A 19,664-nucleotide genomic window follows, 5' to 3' on the forward strand; every position below is an offset into this window, starting at 1 on the left:
ATGCATTTTAACTGAAATCTTTTTAACAATGCACTGCTATGGAGAAGAAAAAAAAGCGTACTAAGTGTAAACAGGGTCTTAGGGCCTTTTTACCCTTAATGTGTTGGTATACGTTAGTGCACGTTGGTATGAGTTTTTTCCATGGCAGTGCATTGGGAAGAAGATTTCAGTTAAAACGCATTAAGTGTGAGCTGTGGCATAGGAAAAATGTACATTACTTTGAAAATCAGTTTTCTTTCCGTTATAAGCATATATATATATATATATTAAGTCTAAAAGGAGCATTAGTCTGCAGAACAGGTTTCTGCTCTTGGACATTTATAAATTACCCTTCTCCAAAATTAGGAAACAGGGGTTCATCCCCATCTTCTGCTAAGAGTAGTGGGTAACTATGCATGTTGGGGTAGGGCCTAAGAGACTTTCCTCTTCCAACTAAATAAGGAAAACAGTAATTTTGATCCCCTACATCTTTATAAAAAGGGTTACCTGGACATTTTTAATTGAAATAAAAATATATTACAACTATTTAATCAACAAAACATTTACCCCCTTATTTTCAAGTGTACTCTTTTATTTTTATCTGTGTGTTTCGTTATTCTTTTTCATCTTTCTTTTATTCTGTGTATTTATGTGGACCAAAAAGAATTGCCCTACAGCAGCCCAAATGGGAGATTATAATGCTTGCAACTAGGCTCCTGGTTAGTATTGCATTGGGCAGCAGAGAGCACTGACACTACAAAGCAAGCTGTTATCAAGATATTAGCTGATTGCCCGGCGTTGCCCGGGTATGTATTTGGCTGGTGTTGATTGGCTGTTGTAGGCTCCACCCAGATTTCTGACTATTAATCTGACTCACCCAGTGGCAAATTGTGTCAAGTTTGGGAACCATACCATGTAAAAAATTAAGTTGTTGGCACCGCCCACTTTTTCTAACCTTGACATATAGTCACTCAGTTATCAAGTTTATCAGCTTTAGGGTCCTTGGTATCACTATTTTGTATATTCCCATTGAAAAATAAACAAATCAGATTGGCTGTTTGTGGCTCGCCCCCTTTCTGAATTTGAACCCTAGTCACCCAGTGACCAACTGTACCAGGTTTGAGGCATCCGCTATTAACATTATACGTATGGTAGCAGCTTAAATATTCCCTTTGAAAATCAAAAGGTGAATTTTTATTGACTTTTGTAGGCTCCACCCACCTTCCAAAATCTTAATCTCAATCCACCCAGTGACCAACTGTGCAAGTTTGAGAACCCTGCCATTAACGGTGTAAGAATGGCTGCAGTTTATATTTTCCCAGTAAAGTTTATTTTTGGCTCCGCACACTTTTGTAAACTGATCACGCAGTCACTCAATGACCAAGTTTGTCAGCTTTCAGGCTCCTGGCATCAAAAATGTGTGAATGGAAGCAGATTATCCACCAAGGAAATCTGATTGGCTGTTTGTGGCTCCGCCCCTTTAGTGAATTTGGACCCCAGTCACCCAATGACCGACTGTAGCAAGAGTGAAGCCTCTGCCATTAACAGTGTAAGAATGGCAGCAGTTTAAATATTCCTCTTAAAAATAAATAGGTACGTTTTGATTGGCTGTTGTAGGCTCCACCCACTTCCTTGAATCTTAATCTCATTCACCCAGTGACCAAATGTGCTAAGTTTGAGAACCCTGCGATTAACAGTCTAAGAATGGCTGCAGTTTACATTTTCCGATTTAAAATGAATGACTAAAATCTGATTGGCTGTTTTATGCTCCACCCACTTTTCCTGGATTTGTAACCTCGGTCACCAAGTGACCAACTGTGCCAAGTGTGGGGACTCTGGCTTGATTACTGTGAGAATGGCAGCCTTTTACATTTTTTCCATTGACATGAATGGGTGAAATCTGATTTGCTGTTTTTAGCTCCGCCCAAGTGGGCAGGGGGGCTGCGAGACCCCCAGAACATATCATCCCACGTAGTAAGGGATCTGTATACCAAGTTACATTCAAATCGGTCTAGCCGTTTTCGCGTGATCGCGACACACACACGCACACACACACACACACACAAAATTTTATATATATAGATTACTAAAAGAAAATAAGCAGCAGACAGGATACAGATTAAAATTAGAAAAGCATAAATGAAAAGAAGACAACAATTTATTGAATATTCTTGATAAAATATTTAATTATATTTTTATTTCCATTAACCATTCACATGTGGTCCTTTCTAACAAAATGTAACAAGAAATGACCCTTTTAACCCATTTACCTGTAAGGGGTGTATATCTGTTCTATGTTTCGCTCTATCTTCTTTGAGAAAGGGGTTCCCAGATTCCACCATAAAGAAAACCTACACTAAAAATAAATGTATGAGATAATTAAATGTAGGTGTTCTACTAATTATAAATAGAACATTAGTAACATAGCAGAGCCTCACATTTTTGCACTGAATTTAACTAAAAGTAATACTATCAATACCCAAGTGTTCTAAAATGACAATGTACAAATAATGTCTAAGTAGCTGTGTAAACATTTTCCTACTATTCATGTTAAATATCAGAGGCAAAAGCTTTCATTTATTGAGTGTAGGATTTAGCTATATTGGGAGAAATCAATTGCAGAAGGGGTGTCTGCTTCTATGCACAGCCAGTGTTGCATATCAGACTACAGAGTATTTTTCTCTGAAAGCAAAACAGTATGAAAAGCTGTGACAATTACAAATGTTCATAACAAGTTTCCTCTGCTCTCTTCAGACACTTCTGTCAGAAACACAGGACACAGAAGCTGCAGCTGTTGGGAGCTTTCTCTCTCTCACACAGTTACACACAGGGTTAACTAATCAAGTGTGAGGGGACTTTCCCCTGCCCTCATGGCTCATTCTGCCGTCAGTTTTGGCGTCAGTAAAGTTTGAAAGTATTTTGATAACAGTAAACAAAGAGGTTGCTAGTGAAATGTATACACCAGTACTTAGCAGCACTTCCCAAACAATTCCTATGTCAATTGAAAAAAATATGTAAATCGATAGTGTTCCTTTAAAGAGTAACTGTCAGGCTGCAAAAGCTAATTTAAACCTCTATTCTCCTGTGTTAAACAGTTTAGAAGGAAGCCAAAAAGGCAATACTGCAGTCAAAAATCTCTCTTACTTTAGATGTTTGCTGACAGCAAGGCTCCGTATTCCCAGGCTCCTAAGGAGGACGCAAGCCGAATAACAGATACTGCAAAGCATTCTGGGGCCCTCCCCTGGCTGCTAGTGAGGCTTAAGTTTCAACAGCATGTAACAGTCTAGCCCACAGCACTAATAAATCTCGGGCAGAGTACACTGCAGGAGTCCGCTATTGTTCCTAGCCACATGGCTAATTAATATTCACTGCACAGTAGTGTTATTCATTACCAGCGTTTGTGAGAGTGGAATTATCAGGAAGCAGGCAGGACATGACGACACATTTGGCTTCATAGGAGACAGACAAACATGGAACCTGCCATGAGCTGTCAGGAGCATCATTCTCTGCAAATACTATATAAAAATTATGTGAAGTACAAACGTGGACAGTGAAATGCATATGTAATGTAAGTACAGCCAATCTTTAGCTACTGATATATGTGTTTATTTTCTCTGAGACCTTATACCTAACAGCTCCTCTTTAAGTAAAACTTTATTTGGCTGCAGGGCCAATTTTTTCCTGCCAGTGGGGAAGTGTGCCTTCTCCAGCCTGGCAGGCTAGGCAGGGTATGTGGCGGCAGGGTAGGAGTGGCGGCAGGGAGCTGAAATACTTACTTGTCTGAACGGCTGGATTGTCTTCTTCTTCCTCCACTGCGGAGGTGACGTAATCCCGGCAGGTCTCCACGGTTTCCAATCACATGATATGACATGTGATTGGGATCCAGGATACCATGTCAGCATTACAGCACCACCCGGTGGTGGAAGAGAGATGATGGAAGTCTTTTTTCGTCTCTTCCATCACCCCTCTTCCACCACCAGGTGGTGCTGTAACGCTGATACAGTCTTCCGAATCCTGATCACATGTCATATCATGTGATCAGATGTGACCGGGAAACAGAAGACCTGCCAAGAGTTCAGAGCTACTGTTGGAGGAAGAGAAGAAGCCAGTAAATAAAGTTTCTTACTCCCACACACTGGTTTGGTTGCACTAGGCAGCCAAACGAGTCATCCTGTCAGAGGTTTACATTGCACAAGCAGCTTCAAACAATATATCTGCTTCATTCAGCTGCAAAATGAACCAAAGTACTGTCCCTTTGAACTTTTCAACTCTAAAATGTGCTCAGCAGGTTATACTTAGCCAGATAAAAGTGTTTTCCCCTCTATTTACAGGATCTTTTCAAAAAATTAGCATATTGTGATAAAGTTCATTCTTTTCTGCAATGTACTGATAAACATTAGACTTTCATATATTTTAGATTCATTACACACAACTGAAGTAGTTCAAGCCTTTTATTGTTTTAATATTGATGATTTTGGCATACAGCTCATGAAAACCCAAAACTTCTATCTCAAAAAATTAGCATATTTCATCCAACCAATGAAAGAAAAGTGTTTTTAAAACAAAAAAAAGTCAACCTTCAAATAATTATGTTCAGTTATGCACTCAATACATGGTCAGGAATCCTTTTTCACAAATGACTGCTTCAATGCGGCGTGGCATGGAGGCATTTAGCCTGTGGCACTGCTCAGGTGTTATGGAGGCCCAGGATGCTTCGATAGCGGCCTTAAGCTCATCCAGAGTGTTATGTCTTGCGTCTCTCAACTTTCTCTTTACAATATCCCATAGATTATGGGGTTCAGGTCAGGAGAGTTGGCAGGTCAATTGAGCACAGTAAAACCATGGTCAGTAAACCATTTACCAGTGGTTTTGGCACTGTGAGCAGGTGCCAGGTCGTGCTGAAAAATGAAATCTTCATCTCCATAAAGCTTTTCAGCAGATGGAAGCATGAACCCACTTTTGTACCAGAAACAGCGGCAGAAGCGCCTGACCTGAGCTACAGAGAAGCAACACTGGACTGTTGCTCAGTGGTCCAAAGTACTTTTTTCGGATGAAAGCAACTTTTACATGTCATTCGAAAATCAAGGTGCCAGAGTCTGGAGGAAGACTGGGGAGAGGGAAATACCAAAATGCCTGAAGTCCAGTGTCAAGTACCCACAGTCAGTGATGGTCTGGGGTGCTATGTCAGCTGCTGGTGTTGGTCCACTGTGTTTTATCAAGGGCAGGGTCAATGCAGCTAGCTATCAGGAGATTTTGGAGCACTTCATGCTTTCATCTGCTGAAAAGCTTTATGGAGATGAAGATTTCATTTTTCAGCATGACCTGGCACCTGCTCACAGTGCCAAAACCACTGGAAAATGGTTTACTGACCATGGTATTACTGTGCTCAATTGGCCTGCCAACTCTCCTGACCTGAACCCCATAGAGAATGTGTGGGATATTGTGAAGAGAAAGTTGAGAGACGCAAGACCCAACACTCTGGATGAGCTTAAGGCCGCTATCGAAGCATCCTGGGCCTTCATAACACCTGAGCAGTGCCACAGGCTGATTGCCTCCATGCCACGCCGCATTGAAGCCGTCATTTCTGCAAAAGGATTTCCGACCAAGTATTGAGTGCGTAACTGAACATAATTATTTGAAGGTTGACTTTTTTTTTGTTTTAAAAACACTTCTTTTATTGGTCGGATGAAATATGCTAATTTTTTGAGATAAGACATTTGGGTTTTCATGAGCTGTATGCCAAAATTATCAATATTAAAACAATAAAAGGCTTGAACTACTTCAGTTGTGTGTATTTGAATCTATAATATATGAAAGTCTAATGTTTATCAGTACATTACAGAAAATAATGAACTTTATCACAATATGCTAATTTTTTCAGAAGATCCTGTACTTTTTAGTACAAACTGTTTCACAGACTCATTTGCATAGATAACACTTATTTTTTAACACCTGCAGTGCAGGAAAATAGAAAGAGACATCAGAAAATCTATTACTAGTAGTAATACTGTATGTACTTATGATAATCTCATCATGCCACATGTCAATTTAGATACACCTTAAGTGCCAACCCCCAGCTCCAATAGCAGAAGGTGTGTGGGAAGAAATTTCCATTATATTTGGACAAGGGTAGTTTAAAGTTGGGAAGGAAAACTATAAAAAAAAGAAACACATCGTACAGTTTACACATCAAATAGTGTCTTAATCTCATGCTATCATAGAGTCACTGAGCCCCATTCCAGGAACTTCTAGCAGATGCACTCTTCATCCCTGGCACATACTTTGCTTTATAATCAAAAACAAAACAAAACAAAAAAACACAGCAACCCAATAAACATTTTTTAAAGAATGGTCAGTCGGTCTCTTATAGGATGAACCTCAATAGTCTCAGTTTAGTCAACAGTATTAGCCATACCATTTTCTGCTCCTTAAACTTTATTTATAACCATAAGAACAATGTATCATAACACCCAATGCAGCATCCCAGATTCTAAGTGGTTCAAAAAGAGTTGAAATAGTTGTACGGCTTTGAAAAGATGAGGACTCGGCATGCAGCACCACATTATCAGACTGTTTATTCTTCACTTAGCACAAAAAGCAAAGAAAGTGTTTGCTTACAGACATGTTTAAAATAGTTAATTGAGCAAGATATTACAGGTGACAAAATACTACATTACTAACATTTGACTGATGATTTCAGTTGTAAATCTTAAACTCATGAACTGTTTAAAGTGAACCCTAGCCGAAGCTCGGTTTAAAAGAAGTTCTTACCCTGAAAAGAGGGAAGTCTCAGGATCCTATTGAGGCTTCCCTCTCTTGTCTGTAGCCCCCCTCCAAATTTGGGCCACACAGCTTCCCATCCACATTAATGGCCACGCTGTAGCCTCGTGAGCCCGCCCACTCATGTGCAGTAGCACGGAGTCAGCGGCAGATGAGCTGTGTGACCCCGATCTGATTTGCAGCAATGCATTGTCACTAGTCTTGTGGGGGGGCGCATTCAGCAACGTGGGACATCCGAATAACGTGGGAAGTCTCAATAGGATCCTGAGGCTTCCCTCTCTTTAGGTAAGTATCTGGTTGTGTGTGAAGCTCAGGTAAACTTTAACAATGTTAAAATTTTCAAGTGAATTAGTTTATCAATTTCTATTACTTTTACTGAGCTGTCTTCAGCATCATGCACCACCTATCAAACCTATAAAAAGGGGCCTTCAAATCTTTAAGGGTGGCAAATATGTGGGATTGAGCATAATGGTACACCAACATAACTCCTATTCTAGCAAAAAGTGAAACATATAAAAACACCTAACATAAAAAAAACACTTTAACCAGTTCGGCCTATCTGGACGAGCTTTCTCGTCCAGATAGGCACTGCTGCTGCCGCCGACAGGTGCGCACGATCGGGCGCGCCACCGCGCGTGCTCCCACTGCCCGCCACTAGCCCCCCGATCAGTGAATGGGAATATAATTCCCATTCACCGATCTAACTTCCCCGCAGAAATACCAACGCTTTCTCTGCAGAGAGCGCGGTATTTCTGCCCCCAGGAAACTTCTCCCCAGCATTTTAGTTCCTGGATGCGAGATCATTCGCATCCAGGACTTTTTTCACTGTGGCCATCTTGTGGCCAAATAGTAAACTGCACCCACATACATTTTTAATAAAAAAAAATATTATTTTACATTTAAAATTAGCAGTTTCCCTCCCACACCAAAAATTACCCACATACACTTTTTTTATTACAAAATAAAATAAAAAATACAATTAAAAAAAACAAAAACAACATAAATAGTTACCCAAGGGTCTGGACTTTTTAAATATGCATGTCAAGAGAATATGTTATTATATTATTTAAAATTATAAGCTTATACATAGTGATGGACTCAAATTGAAAAAATGCACCTTTATTTCTAAATGAAATATCGGCACCATAAATTGTGATAGGGACATCGTTTCAACGGTGTAATAACCGGGACAGATGGGCAAATAAAATACATGAGTTTTAATTATGGTAGCATATATTAATTTCAAACTATAATGGCCAAAAACTGAGAAATAATGAATTTTTTTCATTACTTTCTTAATCTTCCTGTTAAAATAGATTTAGAAAAAAATAATTCTTAGCAAAATGTACTACCCAAAGAAAGCCTAATTAGTGGCGGAAAAAACAAGATATAGATCAATTCATTGTGATAAGTAACAATAAAGTTATAGGCAAATGAATGGAAGGTAAACGTTGCTCGGATGCATGAGATTTTCGGACTGCGGTGCTGAACCGGTTAATAAAAAGACAATCCTGAAAAACCTAGACAACAAAAAAGTCTCATTGTCCCACACCATATTTCAGATCCAATTTCATGTTCCAATTGCTATAGGATGTTCTTAAACTTTTGACTTGCGAACTCCCCTCCCCTCTGGACCTAATGACCTTCTGCTCTGCCACACTTGACTGCAGTGCTGAATAGGAAGTGGCAAGCTGCACGGCAGCCATGTTTACATTGTAGTGGGGATGAGAAATTAGTGGAACCCAGCCAAAATCTGTGCTTTATTTTTTTATAATTTAATCTATTACTGTTATTGTATTTGTTCTAACATATTGCATTTTTTATTGGCTTACTACAAACTTTTTATGAAGCATGATGTAGCGTAGGTGACTGAAAGAAAGCAACCTTTGATGCCAGAATGGCAAAATCAGTCATAATGAAAACAGGCATACCTTTCATGATACCAGAGTGAGTGTGGGAATTGTTTTACTTACCAGGACCTAGTGGATTGAGTCCTGGGCATACATTGTCACTTTCGATCACTTCTAAGTCCTAGAAAAGAGCATTAGTGATTCGTCAACAAAGTTTCCATAAAGAGGACAACACACAAAGTTGTGAATTGAGTTTTTTTATGATTTTCCTATGGTGCCTGTGGAGCTGCATAACATAGCCTCTTGGCACTTTTAACCATTTCCTGACCGCGTCACGCCAATGGGCGTGGTTGCGGCGGCAGCCCCAGGACCAGCTAACGCCGATTGGCGTAAAGTCCTGGGGCTTGCATTTGCAGGAGATCGCGCGCAACTCCTGCTTGGTGGGCAGAGCTGAGCTCCACCTTCAGTCTCCGAGCGGCAATCGCCACTCGGGAGACTGTAACGGTGAAGCCGCCACTTGATTGTATTGTACAGCGCTGCGATCTGCAGCAGCGCTGTACTGGGGACAGCCGTGTGACACGGCTGTCCCCCTGGGGGACAAGAGAGAGATCGGCTCTCATAGGCTGAAGCCTATGACAGCCGATCGCCGTTATTGGCTGCCTGGGGGGTGGGAGGGACAGAGGGAAAAAAATATGTAAAAAATACGAACATTTAATAAAAAAAAATAACATAACCTTTTTTATATATAAAAAAAACACTGCAGGGGCGATCAGACCCCACCAATAGAGAGCTCTGTTGGTGGGGACAAAAGGGGGGGAATCATTTGTGTGCTGTGTTTTGCGGTCCTGCAGCTTGGCCTTAAAGCTGCAGTGGCCCATTTAACACAAAATCGCCTGGTCATTAGGCGGGTTTAACACTGAGGTCCTCAAGAGGTTAAACAAATTTTTAACACATTTGGGGTCTTTGTACACCCAGTGTGTTCTATTTGGCTGCTGTAGTTTCTCTATAGAGACCAGATTATTTTTCCCATCAAGACTTTCCAAAATTTTTAATTTTTAGGCAAACCTGTCCAAACAGTCCTCTAATTTTCTTATTAGTATTGAGTATTTTTATAGCACTGACATCTTCTACATCGCTTTACAGAGTATGTATAGTCATGTCACTATCCTTCAAACGAGCTCACAATCTTTTATTCCTACCATAGTCATATGTCCATCATAGTTAATTGACTCATCTGTATGTTTTGGGGAGAGCCCAGAGGAATCCCATGCAGACACAGGGAAACCATCTCTGTGCACATAGTGCCCTGGATGATATTCAAACCGGGCACCCAGTGCTGCAAGGCAAGAGTGTTTTCAGCGATGCCACCATGCTGCCCAGAACTGGTCAGAACTTAATTTTAGGCACACTATATATAAGCAGATCTTGGCTGACTAGCTAAATATTCTGCTCTCTCTTAAAATTGTTATCATTTGCAGCCAAGGGATGATTGTGAGTTGGGGGACGTACCAGTTCGGTAAATTTTGTGCACCCCCACTAAACGCAGGAAGTGAAACCTATTGTTTAAATATAGGATCTGCTTCAACTTGTCAAAAAAAATTGATCCGCTTCTCGCATTCAGAGTCCCAACCTGATGCCTTTTTGTGACACAAATACTCACGTGTGCCCAGGTTCTGCTATTGCTTACTCCTCTGCTAGGTCCTAGTAAACAGTTTGGAGCCAGACAAAAGCATGGCGATCCACACTGGATTGAAAAAGACCAATGGAAATCCTCAGCAACAGGGAAGATTCTCATTGGTACGTGGTGGACCAATTAAAATTCTCCCTGTTGGTAGGGAGAATTGTCCTATTGCAATCTGATGGGGAGCCCCATTCTCCTGCCAGCCTCCGATCTGTGAGCTCCAGAACCGAGCATAGAAGCGGAGAATTCAGCAGCATGACTTCTCCACACATGAGTATTGGTGATCAAACAGGGCAATTGTGGCAGATGGGGTGGGTGCAAAACGGGCACCATGGATGTGTGATGTAGCACATTGCATGCGCTGTGCAGGTCCACTTTCAGTGCTGTTTTGCACCTGCTGTGGGAACCCGGCCTAAATCCATATATACCATTTTCAGCATTAAATATGTAAAATGGTGGTTTACATTTCACACAAACTTTATGCATAGTCTCTGACTCCCTGTAAATGGAAAAAAAATGTATACTAGGTAGCACAGAGTGTTTTCAGATTCAGATAGATTAGATTGAGAGCTTTGTACAGCTCACCTACTGGGTCATGGTCCTCTACCCTTTCCTTAGTTGTAATATGGTTACTACCAAATCACACATATATATTAACACTATACAGTAATATGTGACATCATCTACTATTACCAGCTTATTTTCCAAGAAAACGGTAGTCCATAGGATTAAGATGGAGAGCTAGTGTTTTCCTCATTTACTATGCGGCCTGCATTGAAAGGAAAATCGTTAAATTATTTGCTAATGTCATTTTTCTGCCTCATTTCTCCCACCTTACAAGTGCATTGCTATTTAAAGCTGTTTAAAGTTAATTATATCTTAATATGATTTAAAATCAGTGCCTAGGAACATTTCAGATCTTTTACCTAAAGCTCACGTCTCCGAATCTAATTCAATCATCAGATCTAATAGGAACCCTGCCATTTCTGCTGCTTACTTGTGTAATGAGCAAAGTGCTACTTACTGTGAACGCATACAGGGGCAGCCAGAAAATACAAACAGAAAATTTGTATTTGAATTGGAAAACATCAAAACCAAAACTATTAATTTCTTAATGTAATGAGGAAAGGGCCATTGGTATGTGTCAGAGTAAATGAAACATATTATTGTTGCTTGATGTACAGTGCAACAAAGCACAGCTGTTCACTCCTGCAGTTCTATTTGTGGTCACACCTGCACTGGTACGCAATATGGAACTTGTGTACATTAGCAAAAAAGGCAGGAAAAAGTGGGTTTTAACTTATACAATTAACCACTTTGTACTATCTGGACGGATATATCCGTCCAGATAGACTGTGCAGCTCCTGCTGCCTGAGGCGCTCCCGCCACTTGCCGCTAGCCCCCCCCCCCCCCCCGATCAGTGAATGTGAATATAGTTCCAATTCAGCGATCTAAGTCCCCCTCAGACAAACCGACGGTCTTTTAACAGAGACCACAGTTTTTCTGCAAAAAAAAAAAATTCCCCATCCTCTTTCTAGTTCCTGGATGCGTGATCGTACGCTTCCAGGACTTTTTTGATTGTGGCCATCTTGTGGCCAAATAATAAACTGCACCCACATATATTTTTATTAAATAATTACATTACTTTACATTTAAAACTACCCAAACACATTTTTAATTAAAAAAAATTACAATTCAAAAACAACAACATAAATATTTACCTAAGGGTCTGAACTTTTTAAATATGCATGTCAAGAGAGTATATTGTTATATTTTTTTAAATTATAAGCTTGTCAAAAATGATGGATGCAAATTGAAAAAATGCACCTTTATTTCTAAATAAAATATCAGCGCCATAAATTGTGATAGGGACATAATTTAAAAGGTGTAATAACCGGGACAAATGGGCAAATAAAATACATGGGTTTTAATTATGGTAGCATGTATTAATTTCAAACTATAATGGCCAAAATCTAAGAAATAATTAATTTTTTCCATTTCTTTCTTAATCTTCCTGTTAAAACGGATTTAGAAAAAAATAATTTTTAGCAAAATGTACCACCCAAAAAAAGAGAGTCCTATGCACAGAGCTCCCTCTGCAGTTGGAAAAAACTTTTATTTCTCACAATGCAATGAAGTTCACTGAGAGCAAACTTTCAGGGCCATGGTCATGACATCACACTGGGGGAGAGGTTTCACCCCAATAGCAGCTAAGAAAAGGTAAAGATTTCTCATGGGAAAAGTGGTATTAGCTACTGATGGGATAACGTTTAATCCTAGGGTAAAGTTCCTCTTGAAGACTCTAGTCTGGTGGATGACAACAGTCAGCTTCGTTTTTGCTTTAAGTTGATTGCACATGAGTTTTAGATAAAGATAACAAATGTGAATTTTACTAGCTAGTTTTTTTGGTTATTGTTGTTACCACAATTGGTTGAAGCTAGGCCCAAAGTAGTGCACACTCTGAAAGCACAACAGCTTGATCAGCTGTCAGGTAAATTGGTATAAGCTTTACAAATGTAAATGACCTCATGCAAAGCTTTGGTTCAACCTACTTTTGTTCTTGTAAAGAAAATATTAATTGTACAGTAAGTCAGAATTTAGGCTCTCATGTAATGAAGACACACTTTCAAGACTATAGATTGTAACATGCAAATCTCACTAATATTGTAAATGCAAAAGTTTGGATGTTTGGATGTTTGTTACTCAATCCCGCAACAATGGCTGAACATATTTGAATGGAATTTGGCACACACATAGTACATTACCTGGAATAACATATAGGATATTTTCTATCCCCATAACCAAAAAGTGGGAAGAGAAAAATTTGGAGGAGCCTACAAAAGCTAAGCAAAATTCAGCTATTGATTTTCACGGGACATATTTAATTGCTGCCATTTTTGCACTGTAATGGCACAAGCCTCAAACCTGGTACAGTTGGTCATTGGGTGACTCAGGGTTTAAATTCAGAAAAGTGGGTGGGGCCACAAACAGCCAATCAAATTTGTTTCATTTCAATACAAATTATTGATGCCAAAGACCACAAATCTCACAAACTAGGTTATTGAGTAGTTGAGTAATTGTGTGTTAGGGTTAGAAAAAGTGGGTGGAGCCAACACCAACCAAATACTGTACATACCAGGGCAATGCAAGGCCATCAGCTAGTGATACATAAAAATAATACTTCGTTCTTCTATTTTGAATGATCAAGCTCAGTTTAAAGCCCTAGTTCTCTCTCCCATACTTTGTAATGTATGTAAAGCTGAATAGGGAACTATGCCATTACTTGTACTTGTTTCACTTTTGTTAAAGGCATTGTAAAATTCAGTTATGTGACCCAAAAATACCACCAGAAAGCATGTAACTGGCAGTAGAGTGGTTGCTTCCTACCTCTCATTGTCCCACTCCTCCATCTGCTGCTGAGATATTAACTCTTTATGCCCAGCACTGCTGCTACAACAGATTCTCATTATCAGGACTCTGCTAAACTGCAGTGCTAGTCACAAAGAGAACATAAAGAAGGTTAGGTGGATTAGATCATATGTACTGACATTAGTCTGGTTTGTAGCCCCTCCAACACCTTTCCAGAATTGTGACATATCAGTGTGATGATGGGATGGGGGAGTAATTTAGACAACCTTTTGCCAAGTATTATACACTTTTGTTTCAACAAGAAATGGAACTGCAGGATCTAGCCAAGCAGGTCATATTAATATGTTTACTGCAAAAAAGTTCAGACATGTAGTACTGAAAACATTGTGTGTTGCTTATTACTGCAAATTTACTATCATATGCATTACAAATGTTACGCTTAACCCCCTTGTTGTTCCAATTCTGTATTTTTTTTATTTTTTGTTGTTTTTAATTCATGTAGCTAGCCTAGCGCTAGCTACATGATAGCCGCTGACAAGCGGCATCCTCCTACCTACTTCGATCGCCGCAGGCAATCTTTGCAAGCAGGAAATCCTGTTTAGAACGGGATTTCCTGCTCGGCTCCCCCCGTCGTCATGGACGTCGGGACGTCAGAGGGAATCCCGATCCACCCCTCAGCGCTGCCTGGCACTGATTGGCCAGGCTGCGCAAGGGGTCTGGAGGGGGGGGTGCGGCAGGTAGTGGCGAATCGGTGGTGATCGGGATATGCACGCAGGTAGCAAAGTGCTAGCTGCATGCAATATAAAAATTGTCAAAATCGGCCCAGCGGGGTCTGAGAAATCCTCCTGCACAGGTTAACCCAAGCTGGAGCTCGGGATAACTGGCAAGAAGGTTAAGTAAGGTTTGTATAAAATAATTAGATTTAACTTTATGTTTTTATGTTCTTTTAACCCAGAGAAGTAACCTTAAAGGGATACTGTAGGGGGTCGGGGGAAAATTAGTTGAACTCACCCGGGGCTTCTAATGGTCCCCCGCAGACATCCTGTGTCCGCGCAGCCACTCACCGATGCTTCGGCCCCGCCTCCAGTTCACTTCTGGAATTTCAGACTTTAAAGTCTGAAAACCACTATGCCTGCGTTGCCATGTCCTCGCTCCCGCTGATGTCACCAGGAGAGCACTGCGCAGGCACAGACCATACTGGGCCTGCGCAGTGCTCTCCTGGTGACATCAGCGGAAGCGAGGACCCGGCAACGCAGGCACAGTGGTTTTCAGACTTTAAAGTCTGAAATTCCAGAAGTGAACTGGAGGCGGGGCCGAAGCATCGGTGAGTGGCTGCGCGGACACAGAATGTCTGTGGGGGACCATTAGAAGCCTCGGGTAAGTTCAACTCATTTTCCCCCGACCCCCTACAGTATCCCTTTAAGACAAAAAAGATAATGTTCATTAGAATCGTACATGAAATTTGAAATGCTATTTATAAAAGTGTGAAGTGATATCTACGCTTTACAACAATATCTTTGCACCTTGAATGTTTAAAACTTTATTAGAGTTTTTTTTCTAATGCACTATTGTTAATAGATTCCTTTAACATAAATCTGTGTAACTTGTGAAAATTACTTAAAATCAAGATTACCTATGAAATTGTAATTGCTATCAGAACTGTAATGTGAAGAATGATGCAAGAAACTACAGAAGTGAAACTACCCATTAGATTCCTCATACTTCTCTACACACACTTTATATATTGGTTGTCAAAGGTATGTTGATGACCTTGGGCATAATCTTTACTTGTGTTTGTCGAACAGCTCATTATTCAATTTGACACCCATTTGATATAACAGGCCAAGATTTTTGGATCGATTGAATTATCATATTCCATTGATGTCAGTGACACCGACATTCGCGGTTAATAGCAAAGCCCCCATACATGCTAGAATCACCAAATTTGCTGGGTAAGGTAAGGTCTTTAAAAAAAATGTTCTCCTTGTTCCCACTGTTCTCCTTGTCTTTTTTTGAGAAAATCATTCTTAAAAATTGAAAGAAAAAAAATCATTTTTAAAGGCAGGAAAGTGACATTTCCTTTAGTGCACTTTAATGTATACCTTTTCAGAGCTCTGTAAAGACATTTTATACATTTAAAAAAAATGGACAGTGTGCAATCCCCCATACCAGACCGCTATAACTCCTTGACACCCATAAAAACTGATATAGCCAGAATGTGGAGGCTGAACCACATGGGGCTCTGCCTCAGCTATACCAGATGCTATGGACCATGTTGTGTGTGTGTGGGGGGGGGGGCTCTGGATGAGAGAGATGCAAAACCTTCCCTTATCTCCCAGAGCCCTTAAGAGCCCTTATCCAATCAATGGGTAAGGGGCTTATCCCCACCTGCCCAGGATGAGTGCGGGGGCAGTTGCAGAGAGCCGCAGAGAGAGCCACAGGTGCTGTCAGCAGTGTCGGAGGCCCTTGCATACTAAGTGCAATAAGCCCCAAAGCATCTTTGAAATACCCTTCAGGGCTGAATCTCCGCAGGGTGGAATCCCATTGGTCTATTAAAGTACCAATGGAGAGCCCTAAAGGGGATTTCAATGATGCTCTGGCAGTGGAAGGAATTAACATGTGTGGTGCTCTTCATCATTCATTGGGTATCTATCTATCTATCTATCTTTATAAATTATTATTATTATTATTATTATTATTATTATTATATAGTATTTAGTATTTATATAGTGCCAACATCTTCTGCAGAGATGGGCTCACAATGTAATCCCTACCATAGTCCCTTCCTTGGTCATATGTCTATTTATGTATATTTATGTACAGTAGTCTAGGGCCAATTTAGGGGGAAGCCAATCAACTAATCTGTATGTTTTTGGGATGTGGGAGGAAATTTGGAGCGCCCAGAGGAAACCCAAGCAGACACGAGAAAAACATACAAACTCTGTGCAGACAGTGCCCTACACCACTATGAAACTTTTGTTGGAAGGTTAGGTTTTCATACTTGACATAAAGTTCTTATTTTTTTTTAAAGCGGAATATAACCCTGCATTTCAACTTTGCTCTAAAACATTTTTTACAGTATATTATATGCAACCAGCATTTTTTTTTTACTAGACCAGCATTGGAAGGGTTACACAGGGCTTTAAAGTCCCTGGAGATTTTTGCAGACGCATCCGAACTTGAGTTAGATACTTTTTGTTTACATAAAATGTATCTAAGTGTTTATTGTGACTCATCTCTCTCACTGAGAAGGAGTTGGAGGACAGCCAAAGAGTGTGTAACATTTCTAAATACATACATATAACTAAATAGAATGTAACTATCTGAACATCTGCATGGAACTTAAAACCTCTGTGTTTAACCGTTCCAATGCTGGTCTAGTAAAAAAAATGCTTTTTGCATATAATATGATGTAAATAATGTTTTAGAGCAAAGTTGAAATGCAGGGTTATATTCCGCTTTAAGATTAAAAACTCACCCAAAAAGATCGGTACTACCCAACTGCCACCTCATCTGCTCTCTCTGTGATTGCTTTCAAGGCAACTTGGTCTCTGGAGTACCTGCCATTATCCACTTTTACTAATATATAGCATTTTTCATTCTACACTAGACTGACTCCTAATCTTGTTCTTGTATTTTTGTTCTTTCTGTGATTTATAGGAAGTTAAACATATAGAACTGCATGCATAAAAATTAAGCACAACAAAATTAGGCGTCTGTTCATTTTTTCACCAGATATTGAGAAGCTGAAGTCTATTAACCACTTCAGCCTACAGCTTCGAAAATCTTATGCATCCGAGCAATGTTCACCTCCCATTCATTCGCTAATAACTTTATCGCTACTTATCAAAATTAATTGATCTATATCTCGTTTTTTCCGCCACTAATTAGGCTTTCTTTAGGTAGTACATTTTGCTAAGAGCCACTTTACTGTAAATACATTTTAACAGGAAGATTAAGATAGAAATGGAAAAAAATCATTATTTCTCAGTTTTTGGCCATTATAGTTTAAAATTAATACATGCTACAGTAATTAAAACCCATGCATTTTATGTGCCCATTTGTCCCGCTTATTACACCATTTAAATTACGTCCCTATCACAATTTATGGCGCCGATATTTTATTTAGAAATAAAGGTGCATTTTTTCAATTTGCGTCCATCACTATTTACAAGCTTATAATTTCAAAAAATTTAATAAGATACTCTCTTGACATGTATATTTAAAAAGTTCAGACCCTTAGGTAACTATTTATGTAGTTTTTTTTTTTTAATTGTAATTTTTTTTATTTTTTTTTTAATACAAAAATGTATTTGGGTAATTTTAGTTTGGGAGGTAAATAGCCAATTTTAGATGTAATATAATGTATTTTTTTATTCAATACAGGTATGTGGGTGCAGTTTACTATTTGGCCACAAGATGGCCACATTCAAAAAATTCCTGGATGCGAACGATGTCGCATCTAGGAACTAAAATGAAGAGAAGAAGTTTCCTGGGGGCAGAAATACCACGCTCTCTGATGAGAAAGCGTCGGTATTTCTGCCGGGGACTTAGATCGTGAATGGGAATTATATTCCCATTCACTGATCGGGGGGGCAGCGGGAGGCAGCGGGAGCACGCGAGGGCGCGCGCCCGATCACGCGCACCACACGGCTGCAGCACCACTGCCTATCTGGACGGATATATGCGTCCAGATATGGCGAAGTGGTTAAATATCTACTATTAGGATCTCACTTCCAGTAATCTCGAATAAATCTCCTCCATTTTGCCCAGTGTCTTACTATAATCTTTGCTTGTTAAGCCTCTCTTGCATCCTTAACCACGTTCTAACTAGCATCCATCAACATTCATTTTCCTAATTTCTAGCTTTATTTTTTTAAAGGACCCAATACAAATCCAACTACTTATTCACAACCAACCCTAATACAAATCCAACTACTAATCCACAACTAACCCTAACCTTAACTTTGTTCATGAATCTTGCCTAAACCTAGCCGCTGTGTCATACTGTCTAAAACCCTTACCTATTCTAATAATTTGCACTAACCGTAACTGATAGTCCTAGCCTTGCCATAGCCATAACCCTACTTAAAGAGGAACTCCAGTGAAATGCAATAAAAAGTGCTTCATTTTTACAATAATTATGTTTAAATTATTTAGTCAGTGTTTGCTCATTGTAAAATATTTTAAATCCCTGATTTACATTTATAACATGGTGACATTTTTACTGCTGGCAAGTGATGTAGCTGCTGCTTGCTGTTTTGGCAGTTGGAAACAGCTGTAAACAGCTATTTCCCACAATGCAACTGGGATTACAGACAGGAAACTGCCAAGAGTACGTATGCAGAATCTCTTTGTGGGAGGGGTTTAACCACAATATCAGCCATACAGCGTTTGTGAAAAGGAATAGATTTCTCATGTAAAAGGGGGTATCAGCTACTGATTGGGATAAAGTTCAATTCTTGGTCGGAGTTTCTCTTCATAATTAACTGAAAATCTTATATTAACCTTGACTCACCCTAATCTCCCCTGAAGTCTGATCCTCTGAAACTGTTGATGGATTACTATTGTGCTGATGTGAATTTCTAATAATTATATCTAACATTAAGCTTAGTGTACACTTATATATCCGATGGCAAAAAATAACTACTTTACTTTAATATCCAGCAGCAATGTGTAGTGAAGGACAATAAAATCAGGATTGTTTTTGTGCGATTGAGCATTTGTATTAAAAAGAGAAAGGCTTCACCAAGATTGAAAGTTTGAAAATTGTTCTTTTAGTAAATCAGTCCCCATATGAATAGCTTCCCTGTCCAGGAACAAAAAGACAAGACAAAGAATGATAATTTGTTCCCAGGGGCTAACCCTCCAGGCATTGCACTGTGAGTTCACCAAATAAGAAAAAAATATAATAAACAGAGAATGACAGTTTTAAATCAACATGAATTTTACATTTTGAGCACCGATTGCACTTTCTCCAACGGCGGCTGACAGTGAATCGCTCT

Source organism: Hyperolius riggenbachi, chromosome 3, assembly GCF_040937935.1.
Source record: "Hyperolius riggenbachi isolate aHypRig1 chromosome 3, aHypRig1.pri, whole genome shotgun sequence".
Lineage (NCBI taxonomy): Eukaryota > Metazoa > Chordata > Amphibia > Anura > Hyperoliidae > Hyperolius > Hyperolius riggenbachi.